Raw genomic sequence first — 14,774 nt, forward strand, 5'->3', positions numbered from 1 at the left:
TGCTGGGCTTGTCAGATATGGCATCACATAGGTTTAAGATCTGTTCCAGAGATGCAGACTCTCTTTTATGACTTTGTCAACGACTTCCTTACCACCAATGGCTACTTGAATGTGTGACAGTGTCTTGATCACAGCCTCTGTTCACCCCTGCAGTAAAAACCTTCCACACCTTACATTTTTATCATAGCCTTGTCAGCCTTAAAAACAACAATCTCATATGCAAAAATCACAGCAGGCCAGTCATTTCCTAGAGAGTTTTGAGATCTCAGACTACTGACGTAAATACAAATCCACATAGTATTGGGCTAAAGAAGAGAAAAACAAAAATAGGAAAAACTAATTATTGTTTGAATTTCTCTTTAAATTACTCCAACATGCAAAGATAAAACATAATAGGTGCAATCCCTTACTTTACAAATATTACATTCTGTTTGGTCATTGCTCCTGATCTCACTGATAAATTATACATGAGTATTTATCTATGAACAATTGTGTGTGAATGGCCTATATTTTGTTTCTAAAGTTAAAGGGACACTATAGTCACCAGAATAACTACAGCTTAATGTACAACTACAGTTTAATAATAGTTCCCTTCAGGCATTCTTATGCAAAATTCCTTTTCAGAGAAAAGGTAGTGTTTACATTGCCCCTAGTGACACCTCCAAGTGGCCACTCCTTAGATGGCCCTTGGAGGGGATTCCTGGCTCAGGGCTGCACAGTAAGCATGCTCTGCATGGAGTTGCTGAATTTTCCTCATAGAGATGCATTGATTCAGTGCATCTCTATAAGGAGGTGCTGATTGGCCAAAATGGTGTTTGACCCCGCCCCTTGCTGATTTTAGAAAATCCAATGCTAAACCCCCGGAGTCAGATGGGAAGCTGACACGCTCTTTAGTCGACCAGGGTCTGGAGTTTAACGTCTACAAGCGCCTGGTGGTCCGCCGTCCAGACCTGGTTCGGTGGGAATGGTGTCCGTATAGTGATGGAATGGAACAGTTTTAAATGGCTGTAGTAATGACCACTCTGTCATTCAGCCCTGCCGGAAAAACTGAGATGGGGTCTGATGAAATGCCCGTCACACTGAAGAGTAGGCTCTATTGAGTGAGGTGTGCAAATACATGTGTTCGTGAATTCTTAAATAATGTTTCTCCAAAGCCTAGGTCCTAGGCCAAGGGACCCCGTTCTTAATTCAGGGTCTGCAATCTCGGCATCTATATGAAGGAACGCCACCCATCTTCGCTCAGTGCATATTGATATCTAGCGTTGTCTAGTAGGCCTATAGGAGGGAAAGCTCAGTCCTAATAAAGACGCTTCCAGAGGCCAGCTTTTGAGAACATTGAATAACTTGATTTGAGCCAGTCTCAGGATGCGATCAATACCCCTGCGAGGGTCAGGTCCTGATCTTGCGAAGTATGTGTAGGCCCCTATGTCACACTTTGGGGTCATTGCGACCTTATCAGGAAGAGATGGTCTGGGCATTCTGTCTGAATCTTGTATGCACTTCCTGGTCTAGGGATCTAAGAGTCCAGTAATGCACATACTGGGCCAAATGATCGGGAGACAGCTTTCGGTTGACTTAGGATGACGAATAGAATGCGGGTCGAAGAGACGTTTTCCCCATCGAATACAAGCAGATGTCGTCGTTTGAACCTGACGTAGGTGGTTGCACAGGAGAAATCAAGGGAAGCTTGCATGAATGATTCGTGTACAAAGAGAGAGTCCTCCACCTCCGAACCTTGTCAGCTATCCTCATCCTCAGAGGTTCCTCCTGCCATTTATCCCAAATAGATACTGGGTAGGAACCGCAGAGCTGACCACTCATAGGGCTGTAACAGTGACAGCCAGATCAAATAGTCAATATCAGGCAAGGTAAGGTACCAGAATCCTACATATCTGTAGTAACTGGGACTCACCCAGTAATAATACAACCTCCACGAGGATATCCAGTAGGGAGGTACAGTGGCACAGAAAAGCAGGCCAATCATAGGGCTGTAACAGTGACAGCCAGATCAAATAGCCAATATCAGGCAAGGAAAGGTACCAGGATCTGTAATAATATGATGGGGTGCTTACCCCCAGTAATATAGTATATAAAATAGGCCAGTAATAGTAGCAAACAGCATCCGTGCCACTGTACCTCCCTACTGGATATCCTCATGGAGGTTGTATCATTACTGGGTGAGCCCCAGTTCCTACAGATATGTATATCGTTTACTCTAGCGCAGTGGTTCTTAAACCAGTCCTCATGGCCCACCAACAAGAGGAATCTTAAATAGAAAGGAATACGAATATTTGAATGTGAAGATTCCGTTTTTTTTATTTCTTGCTGAAGAACTTGCAGAACCCGCCAAGAAGACCAATAATTGCAGGCATATATGCCATATCGAGTCGACTATCGGAATATATAGATGTTCAACCAGGGCCGGTGCAAGGATTTTTGGGTACATAGGCGAACATGTATTTTTCCACCCCCCCCCCCCCATTCAAAAATAACATCTTCACCTATGTGCCTCTTAACCAGCCCCTCTCCCCGTCCATTATTGGTCCCCTCCCTTCCCTGTCCCTTAGTGTTCTTCTGACAGTCACACACACTCAATGACAAACACAGAGACTCACTGATCTGACACACACACACTGATTGACACTCATTGACAGACACACTGATAGTCACACAGACTCAATGACAAAGATACTCTCACTGATTTGACAGACACTCACAAACACACACTGACAGACACACACATACACTGACACACTCACATGCAACACTCATACAATCACTCACAGACACACATACACTCACTCACGCACACACTCACTCACAGACACATACACTCACTCACGCACACACTCACAGACACACATACACTCACTCATGCACACACTCACAGTCACTCACAGACACACATACACTCACGCACACACTCACAGACACACATACACTCACTCACGCACACACTCACGCACACACTCACAGACACACATACACTCACACACAGTCACTCACAGTAACACATACACTCACTCACGCACACACACACACAGAGACACATACTCACAGACACTCACTCACACACAGACACTCACACAGACACTCACACACAGACACACACTCACAGACACTCACACAGACACATACACACTCAGACACACAGACACTCACTCACACACTCACTCACACAGAGACACATACACACTCACAGACACACAGACACAGTCACTCACAGACACACAGTCACTCACAGTAACACATACACTCACTCACGCACACACACAGACACATACTCACATACACTCACTCACGCACACACACACACACACAGACACAGACACATACTCACAGACACTCACTCACACACACACACTGACACACACACAGACACTCACACACAGACACACACTCACAGACACTCACTCACACAGAGACACACACACTCACAGACACACACTCACTCACACACACACTCACTCACTCACAGACACACACTCACAGACACACAGACACTCACTCACACACACTCACACACACACACAGAGACACATACTCACTCACAGACACATACATACACACAGACACTCACTCACACACACACTCACACAGACACTCACACACACAGACACTTACACACACAGACACTCTCACACACAGACACTCTCACACACAGACACATCACATACATTCACAAATTATTTTAATACATAAATAATATCCACCCAGCCTCCCTACCTGGAGAGCTGGTGTGGATCATTCCCTGGGGTCCAGTGGGGCTGCAGGGCGGCGTGCGGCACGGCTGCGATCAGGCGCTGCGAGGGAGCTCTAACCTCTCTGCTCTGCTCCCTCGCGGGCTGTCTGCTGTTGCCGCGGGAGCCGGAATATGACGTCATATTCCTGCTCCCGCGGCATCACTAGACAGCGCGCGAGGGAGCAGAGCAGAGAGGTTAGAGCTCCCTCGCAGCGCCTGATCGCAGCCCTGCCGCACTGGGGGCGGAGATGGTGGCCGGCAGGAGGGAGAGCTTCCCTCCTGCCGGTCACTGAAATCTTGCGCCCCCGGAGCCGGTGCGCCCTAAGGCGGCCGCCTGTGCCGCCTTATGGACGCGCCGGCCCTGTGTCCAACTTCAACCGATAGTACAGACAACCAAGTCCTACATTAGAGATACCACAGCGGTTCTGAACCTTATTAAAAATTGTAATTGGCAAGGCAATTATTTTCTAGTAACCAGTGACGTCACGGCATTGTATAGCAACATTCCCCACTCCAGAGGTTGTGAAGCAGTGAGGGTATTTTAAGAAAATAATAAAGACCTTTTATCAGATCAAATAGAACTTTTGATTGAGGGGATAGAATTGATATTATACAATAATTATTTTTGGGATGACAATGACTTCTTTGTCCAAGAAAAGGGCATGGCCATGGGTACCAAGTTTGCACCCAGTTATGCCAACGTATTTATGGCCCATTGGGAAGATTCTTTTATATATGGGCAGCATGGCTGGGAGGCAGACTTGGTATCATATGGCCGTTATATAGACGATATTTTTTTCATATGGAAGGGTACAGAGGAAAAACTGTTTCCTAACATTCCTCAATAACAATACCTGGAGCATATAAGTAAATAGTGTTTGGAGTAAGACAGATGTATTTTTTTTAGACTTGGTCATCTATATAGAGGAAGGTAAGATTAAAACTAAAAACCACTTCAAGCCAGTGGATACCAACAGTTTTATCGAGAGGGATAGTTGCCACTATTCCCCTTGGCTGGAGAATGCCCCTAAAGGACAATTTCTCCGCATAAGGAGGAATTGTACGGATCAGAAAATATATGAAGAACAATCTCTTAGGATAGGTGATTTTTTACAAAAAGGGTACGAGGAAGATAAATTAGAATTAGCGAGAATAGAAATAAAATCAAGAAATAGAGAGGATGTATTAAAGTATAAATCAAAAGTAAATCAAAATAATGCATATCCAAGCAGTATCCCCTTCATATGTTACTTTAGTAATCAAAATAGAAAAGTGAGAAATATAATACAGAGAAATTGGCATATTCTGTTGCAAGACCCTACCCTGAAGGAAATTTTGATGGAGAAACCAAGAATAGTCCATAGGGGTGTTAGGAATATTAAAAGTAGTTTAGTAAGAAGCCATTTAAGAGAAACTAAAAGTCCATCCAGGTTGGATAACAGCATAGGATTCTATGGTTGTGGCCAATGTATGGCGTGTAAGAGAACGGGTAACCATAGGAGAATAATCAAAGAATTTAGCTCGGACATGAAAACCTACAAAATTAAAGAATTTATTACATGCTATACAAAGAATATAATATTTTTACTAGAGTGCCCGTGCAGGCTTAAATATGTAGGGAGAACAACAAGAGCACTACATACACGTATAGAGGAACACTCTAGGAACATTTTAAAAGGTTACGAGAACCATAGTGTTTCGGCTCACTTTAGAATCTGCCACCAAAAAAACCCTATAGGTAGGAAATTTGTAGGAATAAAAAAAGTTCGGAAAGATTGGAGAGGAGGGGATTTCAATAAGACTATAGGGAAATGGAATTGATCTTAACGCTAAATACGATGATCCCATACGGACTAAATAGTGATTTCGAGATTTGTCATTTCCTAAAATGAAAAAGATGATAATAATTGACTCTTTAGAAATAATGAAATATTAGACCTTCTAATCTTAAATTTAACTATGAATCTTTTGATGAATGAAGAAGTATGCAATACTATTATCCCTCATTAAGATAATTTTTAATTTTTTTCAATTAATTTTTTATTTCAAGAAATCAAATAGGGATATTTTGGATATCTGCATTTCGCTTAATTGAAGTTATGCCCCATAAATCATATAAATTAGAATATGAAGGACACTTATTATGCCTAAATAATATAAGAGAAAAAATGTACTCTATGAAATATGTTATACTTATTCATTTGGTTAAAACATTGATAAGAGAACACTTTAATTAAACCTTTATGAAATATATGTTTTAATAGGAAAATATGACATTAAGTATAGTTATGTTTCATGTTTTATATAATGTATATATTATTATTTATTTTCTTTTTTCTCTCTCATATATATAATGCACTTTATAAGATAGATGCTCTTTCTTCTCCCATTGTAAAAATGTTTTAAGTAATGAATTGATTCTACACAATTATTTTAAATCATTCTTTTTTTTTTGTCAATCTTTCTTTTATTGAGGCAATTGAGTTGGGATACAGAAAAAAGAAAAGGGAAATGTGCAATTTTAGATACATGTTAGGGAAATCACAGCTGTAAATAAAATTTCCTAGATACCAGCGCCTCATTTTTATGGGTTATTAAAACTCAAACATGCTGAATAGTGATGTACCGAACTGTTCGCCAGCGAATAGTTCCCGGCGAACATAGCGTGTTCGCGTTCGCCACGGCGGGCGAACACATGCGCGGTTCGATACGCACCCTAATCATCATCATTGACTAAACTTTGACCCTGTGCCTCACAGTCATCAGACACATTCCAGCCAATCAGCAGCAGACCCTCCCTTCCAGACCCTCCCACCTCCTGTACAGCATCCATTTTAGATTAATTCTGAAGCTGCATTCTTAGATAGAGGAGGGAAAGTGTAGCTGCTGCTCATTTGATAGGGAAATGTATAGCTAGGCTAGTGTATTCAGTGTCCACTACAGTCCTGAAGGACTCATCTGATCTCTGCTGTAAAGACAGCACCCCAAAAAGCCCTTTTTAGGGCTAGAACATCAGTCTGCTTTTTTTTGTGTGTAATCTAATTGCAGTTGCCTGCCTGCCTGCCAGCTTCTGTGTCAGGCTCACAGTGGATACGGTGCCCACTTGCCCAGTGCCACCACTCATATCTGGTGTCACAATAGCTTGCATTTAAAAACAAATTTTTTTTTTCACTGTAATAGATTAATTAGCAGTTAGTTGTCTGCAAGCGTCTGTGTGTCAGGCCAACAGCGTGTACTCTGCCAGTGCACAGTGCCACTCATATCTGGTGGCACAATAGCGTGCATTTAAAAACTCAAAAACTTTTTTTTCACTGTAATAGATTAAATAGCAGTTAGTTGTCTGCAAGCGTCTGTGTGTCAGGCTCACAGTGGATACTGTGCCCACTTGCCCAGTGCCACCACTCATATCTGGTGTCACAATAGCTTGCATTTAAAAACAAAAAAAATGTTTTCACTGTAATAGATTAATTAGCAGTTAGTTGTCTGCAAGCGTCTGTGTGTCAGGCCAACAGCGTGTACTCTGCCAACCTCTGCCAGTGCACATTGCCACTCATATCTGGTGTCACAATAGCGTGCATTTAAAAACAAAAAACTTTTTTCACTGTTATAGATTGAATAGCAGTTAGTTGTCTGCAAGCGTCTGTGTAAGGCCTATAGCGTGTACTCTGCCAACCTCTGCAAGCGCACATTGCCACTAATATCTGGTGTCACAATAGCGTGCATTTAAAACCAAAAAACTTTTTTCACTGTTATAGATTGAATAGCAGTTAGTTGTCTTCAAGCGGGTGTGTCAGGCCTACAGCGTGTACTCTGCCAACCTCTGCCACTGCACAGTGCCACTCATATCTGGTCTCACAGTAGCTTGCACGCATAGTACCACTAATCCAAAAAAAATGACAGGCAGAGGCAGGCCACCCCGCAGGGGCCATTGTGGTCGTGGTGCTGTGATTCCCTTTTGCCCTAGAATAATGCCCAGTTTTCAGAGGCCACGTACCCTGAACTTGAAAAGTTCTGAGGACATAGTTGACTGGCTAACACAGGACACCCAATCTTCTACAGCTTCCACTCGGAACCTTGACACACCATCCTCCTCCAGCTTAGCTTCGGGCACCTCTCAAGATACCACTCACCCGCCTGCCGCCACCACCAACACTAGCACCACAGCCGCTTCACTTGGTATGTCAGAGGAGTTATTTACACATCCGTTTGAAGAAATGAGTGATGCGCAACCATTATTGCCAGAGGATGTAGATAACAGGGATATGTCTCAGTCAGGCAGCATTACACACATGGACGTACGGTGTGATGATGATGATGTTGTACCCGCTGCTGCTTCCTTTGCTGAGTTGTCAGATACAAGTGAAGCGGTTGATGATGACGATGCGTCCATGGATGTCACGTGGGTGCCCGCTCGGCAAGAAGAAGAACAGGGCGAAAGTTTAGATGGGGAGACAGAGAGGAGGAGGAGGAGACGAGTTGGAAGCAGGGGGAGGTCGTCGCAAGGAGCTAGTGGCACAGTCAGACAGCATGCATCGGCACACGGGGTCAACCCGACAGCACGCCAATCAACGCATGCTGTGTCCACCACCAGAATGCCGTCATTGCAGAGCTCAGCAGTGTGGAATTTTTTTGTGTGTCTGCCTCTGACAACAGCGATGCCATTTGCAGCCTGTGCCAAAAGAAACTGAGTCGTGGGAAGTCCAACAACCACCTAGGTACAACTGCTTTGCGTAGGCACATGATCGCACATCACAAACGCCTATGGGATCAACACATGAGTACAAGCAGCACACAAACTCAAAGCCGCCATCCTCCTCCTGGTCCAGCATCTTCAGCCACGTCAACCACTGCTGTCTTCCTTGCCCCCTCTCAACCATCCGCCACTCCGTCTCTCGCCTTGAGCAGTTCCCGCTCATCTGCCCACAGTCAGGTGTCTGTCAAGGACATGTTTGAGCGTAAGAAGCCAATGTCAGAAAGTCACCCCCTTGCCCAGCGTCTGACAGCTGGCTTGTCTGAACTATTAGCCTGCCAGCTTTTACCATACAAGCTGGTGGAGTCTGAGGCGTTCAAAAAATTTGTAGCTATTGGGACACCGCAGTGGAAGGTGCCCGGACGAAATTTCTTTTCACAAAAGGCAATCCCCAGCCTGTACTTGATTGTGCAAAAGGAAGTCATGGCATGTCTGGCACACAGTGTTGGGGCAAGGGTCCATCTGACCACTGATACCTGGTCTGCAAAGCATGGTCAGGGCAGGTATATCACTTACACTGCGCATTGGGTAAACCTGCTGACGGCTGCCAAGCATGGAATGCGTGGCTCTGCAGAGGAGTTCTCTTCCATAACCTCCTCGGCTGAGTCCTCTTCTGCTGCTGCGTCTTGCTCCACATCAACGGCACCCCCCCCAGCTCCCCAGGTACTATTCCACATCCCGGATACGGCAGTGTCACTCCGTCTTGGGTTTGACTTGCTTGAAAGCAGAGAGTCACACCGGACAAGCACTCCTGTCTGCCCTGAACGCACAGGTAGAAAAGTGGATGACTCCGCAGCAACTGGATATCGGCAAAGTGGTTTGTGACAACGGAACAAATTTGTTGGCGGCATTGAAGTTGGGCAAGTTGACACATGTGCCGTGCATGGCACATGTGTGTAATCTGATCGTACAACGCTTTGTGCATAAGTACACAGGCTTACAGGATGTCCTGAAGCAGGCCAGGAAGGTGTGTGGCCATTTCAGGCATTCCTACATGGCCATGGCGCACTTTGCAGATATCCAGTGGCGAAACAACATGCCAGTTAGGCCTTTGATTTGCGACAGCCCGACACGTTGGAATTCAACACCCCTAATGTTCAACCGCCTGCTCCAACAAGAAAAAGCTGTTAATGAATATTTGTATGACCGGGGTGCTAGGACAGCCTCTGGGGAGGTGGGAATTTTTTTGCCACGTTACTGGACGCTCATGCGCAATGCCTGTAGGCTCATGCGTCCTTTTGAAGAGGTGACAAACCTAGTCAGTCGCACCGAAGGCACCATCAGCGACATCATACCATTTGTTTTCTTCCTGGAGTGTGCCCTGCGAAGAGTGCTGGATCAGGCCGTAGATGAGCGTAAAGAGGAAGAGGAAGAGTTGTGGTCACCATCACCACCAGAAACAGCCTTATCAGCATCGCTTGCTGGACCTGTGGCAACGCTGGAAGAGGATTGTAAGGAAGAGGAGTCAGAGGAGGAATGTGGCTTTGAGGAGGAGAAGGAAGACCAACCACAACAGGCATCCCAGGGTGCTCGTTGTCACCTATCTGGTACCCGTGGTGTTGTACGTGGCTGGGGGGAAGAACATACCTTCATTGAGATCACTGAGGAGGAGGAATGGGAAATGAGTAGCTCGGCATCCAACCTTGTGCAAATCGGGTCTTTCATGCTGTCGTGCCTGTTGAGGGACCCTCGTATAAAAAGGTTGAAGGAGAACGACCTGTACTGGGTGTCCACGCTACTAGACCCCCGGTATAAGCAGAAAGTGGCTGAAATGTTACCAAATTACAACAAGTCGGAAAGGATGCAGCATTTGCAAAATAAATGAAAAAGTATGTTTTACACAGCGTATAAGGGTGATGTCACAGCACAACGGGAATCTAACAGGGGAAGAGGTGAAAGTAATCCTCCTCCTCCCATGACCACGCCGGCAAGGACAGGACGCTTTAAAGACGTGTTGTTGATAGAGGACATGCGGAGCTTTTTAAGTCCTACGCATCGCCACAGCCCTTCGGGATCCACCCTCAGAGAACGACTCGACCGACAGGTAGCAGACTACCTCGCCTTAACTGCAGATATCGACACTCTGAGGAGCGATGAACCCCTTGACTACTGGGTGTGCAGGCTTGATCTGTGGCCTGAGCTATCCCAATTTGCGATAGAACTTCTGGCCTGTGTCCTATCAGAAAGGACCTTCAGTGCAGCAAGAGGTATTGTTAATGAGAAGAGAAGTCGCCTAGGTCAAAAAAGTGTGGATTACCTCACCTTTATTAAGATGAATGAGGGATGATGAGATGAGCTGCCTTGGGCTAAAAATGGTCCACACGCTGCTGTATTTTAGCTCTGAATGCCAGTTGACTTGCGTGACTTATCCGCCACCAACTAGGGTTCAAGCCGCAATGTTTTAGGGCTCTTTCTGCCTGGGAAACAAACATACATTTTTATGGACGCTGCTACAGCAGCGGCTGCAACAATACCTAATTTTTCAGGCATGTGTACATGCCTAATTTTTCGGGCCTCTGGTGCTGCACTGTGGCTTCAAAAACCAAACCAAAAAAAAGACACATAACAGGGATTAAACTGATAGGAATAGTACTACTGAACACACCACTCCTATCTGGTGGCACATTAGATTGCACGCGCAGTGCCCCAAATTTAAAGTAGGAGGACCGACCAAGCATCTTTTTCCATCTCCCGGTTCCTAAAATCGATGCCATATACACGTCCCCTGATAGGGTGCCAGCTCGTTATTCTCTTGGGCCCCAGCTCGTTATTCTCTTTTTCACTTCACTAGGGACACTTTACTGCACCATGGGCACTTAGACCCACTCTTTGTCTTGCACAGTGTTATTCCTAGCCAGCATCTGTGATGGGAAATCAGGCAGTCATCTAAACGTTTAGATTGAGCTTCAGCTTAGAACACCCTTGAAGGTGTTTAAGGAGATTAGGGATAGTTTAGATGATTCTTCTTAGACCTCTCTGAGTCTTTATAGCCCTTCTACCTATCCAGCATTTCTGGAAACTAGCTAAGAGAAAGGGTGGCTGTGTGTCTGTGATACATTTAACTTTATATTACCTTATTGACACTTTTTATGACAGCATCACTCCGGTCTCCATACTCTCTGCCTATACCCATCTATTTAGAGGGAATTTCCTTGCCCCTGGCAATATTATATAATAGGTAATAGTACCATTATTACACAATTAGCCACTACAGGGGGATGAGTATAGTATCCCTTTGTTATTTATAAATGATACAATAAAGACTTTTGTCCATTACTCAATTTACTTTAACAAAGGGTACTAACCATGGTATTAGGAAGCATTACTCTGCTTTCCCTTTCTCCCTCTATTATACACCTATGCTCACTAGGATTTGTAGGTATCACTTTATTATAGTTGTCTAACCTTTTCCTATGCCAGTTTTAAATCTCCTTCTTGGGAGATTTTTTCTTTTTTCAGTTTATTAGCATACCTGGGTACAAGCCCTCGGTGGGGCTGGCACCACCACCTGACCACATTTCCTCGTTTCTTCCACTCATACCGCTTTTTCCATCTTTGAAGGGGTTTGGCGAAATAAGGAAATAGTCCTCTACTCGTAACAGGGATAAAACTGATAAGAATAGTACTACTTAACACACCTTATAATAACGCAGAGAGAGGCAACGCAGAGAGAGGAGTCTGAAGAAGAGGAGTCAGAGGAGGAAGGTGGCTTTGAGGAGGTGGAAGACCAAACACAGCAGGCGGGGCGTGGCCTGGCAGCGGAACGGAATGGCCGCATAAATCTCGAGCTCCTCCGACCAAGCCCGAAAACTGCCTACTATCTGCCGCCTCACCCCGTTATGGGAAAACACTCTAAACCAGGGAGTACCCCCAGACCCTCGGGGACCCGCCAAGCTCAGATGCATGCCTCCATGCGGCAGTTCCTGACCGCGACACCGGACCCGACCTCCCGGGCGGACTCGGAGGCCTACTCACAGTCTGAAGCCTCTACTCCCACCTCGCAATCCCCAGAGAGAGGAGACCGCATGGCAGCCCCACCACCGGACTGGCTAAGCCTACTGAAAGAATTACCCACCCGGGCAGACCTGGCGACCGCCAACACGGCCCTTCAGGCATCCATCAGGGCAGACCTTCAACTAATGAGAGAAGACATACAAGGTATGGCGGACCGCATGGCCCAAATAGAGGCAGACCATGATAAACTGGCAGAAGCACAAACCTCCCAGACAAAGACCCAAGCTATACAATTGACCCAAATGCAGGCCATGGCACGACATATAGAGGACCTAGACAATAGGGGCCGCAGAAATAATATACGGATAAGGGGTCTACAGGAAGGGGAAGAGACCCCCGCGCAGCTAACGGGCCTGCTCACGACTATATTTAATGGCCTCCTGGACCGCCCTGAAGGGACCCCCATAACATTTGTTAGGGCACATAGGGCGCTTAGACCCAGAGGCCCACCAGAGGCCCCGCCAAGAGATGTGATCTGCTGCCTGGAAGTCTACGCCCTGAAAGAAGAGATCCTACACGAGGCCCGCAACCGAAAGGAAGTCACACACAACGGACAACAGCTTCAATTGTTTCCAGACCTCTGCCCTGCCACCTTGGGATATCGCAGAGCTCTGAAACCGCTGACCAGAGCTCTGGCCAACCAGAACGTCAGGTACAGATGGACATTCCCGACAGGCCTTATTGCCAGTACTACCGGCGGCCCTCGACAGATCCGTACTGCACAAGATCTGAAAGATCTCACAGACGAACTCCATCTGCCCCCGCTTCAGATGAACTGGCCGGACCCACTCGACTACTATAACGGCCCTCCGCCACCACCACGGGGACAGCCACAATCACAGCGCCGACAGAGGACCCGGACGGAAACTGCGAGACCGGCCGGAGCAATCCACTAGCCGCGTCAAGAGACCACGAAGACGAAGAGGGGCCGGCGGAACACGTAACTATAACCGCATCCAACTAGGCCCTTGGCCACACAAACACACAGACAATACATAGGGTCACTGTTTTTTGCTGCATTACTGGGGTGGGGGGGGGGGGGTGGGGGAGCGGGCGGGGGACTTGATATGCACCAGGGACTCTTCTTGAAATGGGACTACCGGGGCCTGGACTGACCAATGGGACACCTTGGTTGTTTGGGGAGGGGGATTTGGAGGGTGGACATGGAAAGGAGTGATGGTTTCCCCCCCCCCCCCCCCTGAATTCGTAAACCAGAGAGGCCACCTCCATTACCTGAGCTATTGGGCCCCATTCCCCTATTCCTGCTTTTGCCCTCTCCCCCCCCCCCCCCCCCCCAGGGCCCCCACTACCCGGGCCCATACCACGGTATACCTGGGGGTTCCCCACCCGAACCCCTAGACCAAAACTGCACAGTTTCCAGACCCCTGGGCCGGGGTGGGGACATGCGATGAGGGACATTCGAAGTACACAGACTATCCGAGACCGCCATGGCCACGCAGCCTGGGCCGGTCACCCTAGTAGTAACGGGATTCCCGAGGGAGGGGTCTCCCACATGATAATGACCGCTGAGGCTGGCAAGACAATCTCCTAGAGGGGCGAGGAAGGAGGACATAGGACGGACAGAGGTTTCCCACACATAGTCCTCTGGAAGGACACACTCAAATACCACCTAGACTTCCGTCCCCCAGACAGAGACCGACCAGTGGGGAAAGGGAAGAGATAGGCCACGCTCCCATCGGACAGGGGTGTACAGTTCACGGCAGGGGGACCCGACTGGACCGACTGGTTCGGCCGAGTCGGCTCCCACCTAGCCCACACCTTTACCTTCGTAGGTTGTATAGTTAGTTAAACAGTTAATTGTTCACGGTTTTTATTTTGTTGCCTTTGTGAGCACGCGGCTCTCGTCCCGGGGACCCGAGAGGGAGAGGGGCAGCTATAGGCTAACGCTGGTAGCGTACCCTTCCCGTCACCCACCCCCCCCTCATCCCCAACCACACCGACCCACCCCTTCCCACGTACAGACAATCCGGAGACGACATGACCTCGCACTCATATACCACCCACAAGAGAGCGGAGATTAACCTCCTTTCCATAAACGCAAAGGGCCTAAATGTGCCCGAAAAGCGCTCCACAGCGCTCCGACACTTTCACAGCCAAAGGGCACAGGTTGTCCTAATCCAGGAGACACATTTTAAGGAGGGTCAAGCCCCCAAACTCACAGACCATAGATACACACAATGTTTCCTCAGTAACAACCCGGAAGGGAAAACTAAAGGCACGGCGATTCTGATACACAAATCCCTACAT

This window comes from Pelobates fuscus, chromosome 1 (assembly GCF_036172605.1).
Source record: "Pelobates fuscus isolate aPelFus1 chromosome 1, aPelFus1.pri, whole genome shotgun sequence".
Classification (NCBI taxonomy): Eukaryota; Metazoa; Chordata; class Amphibia; order Anura; family Pelobatidae; genus Pelobates; species Pelobates fuscus.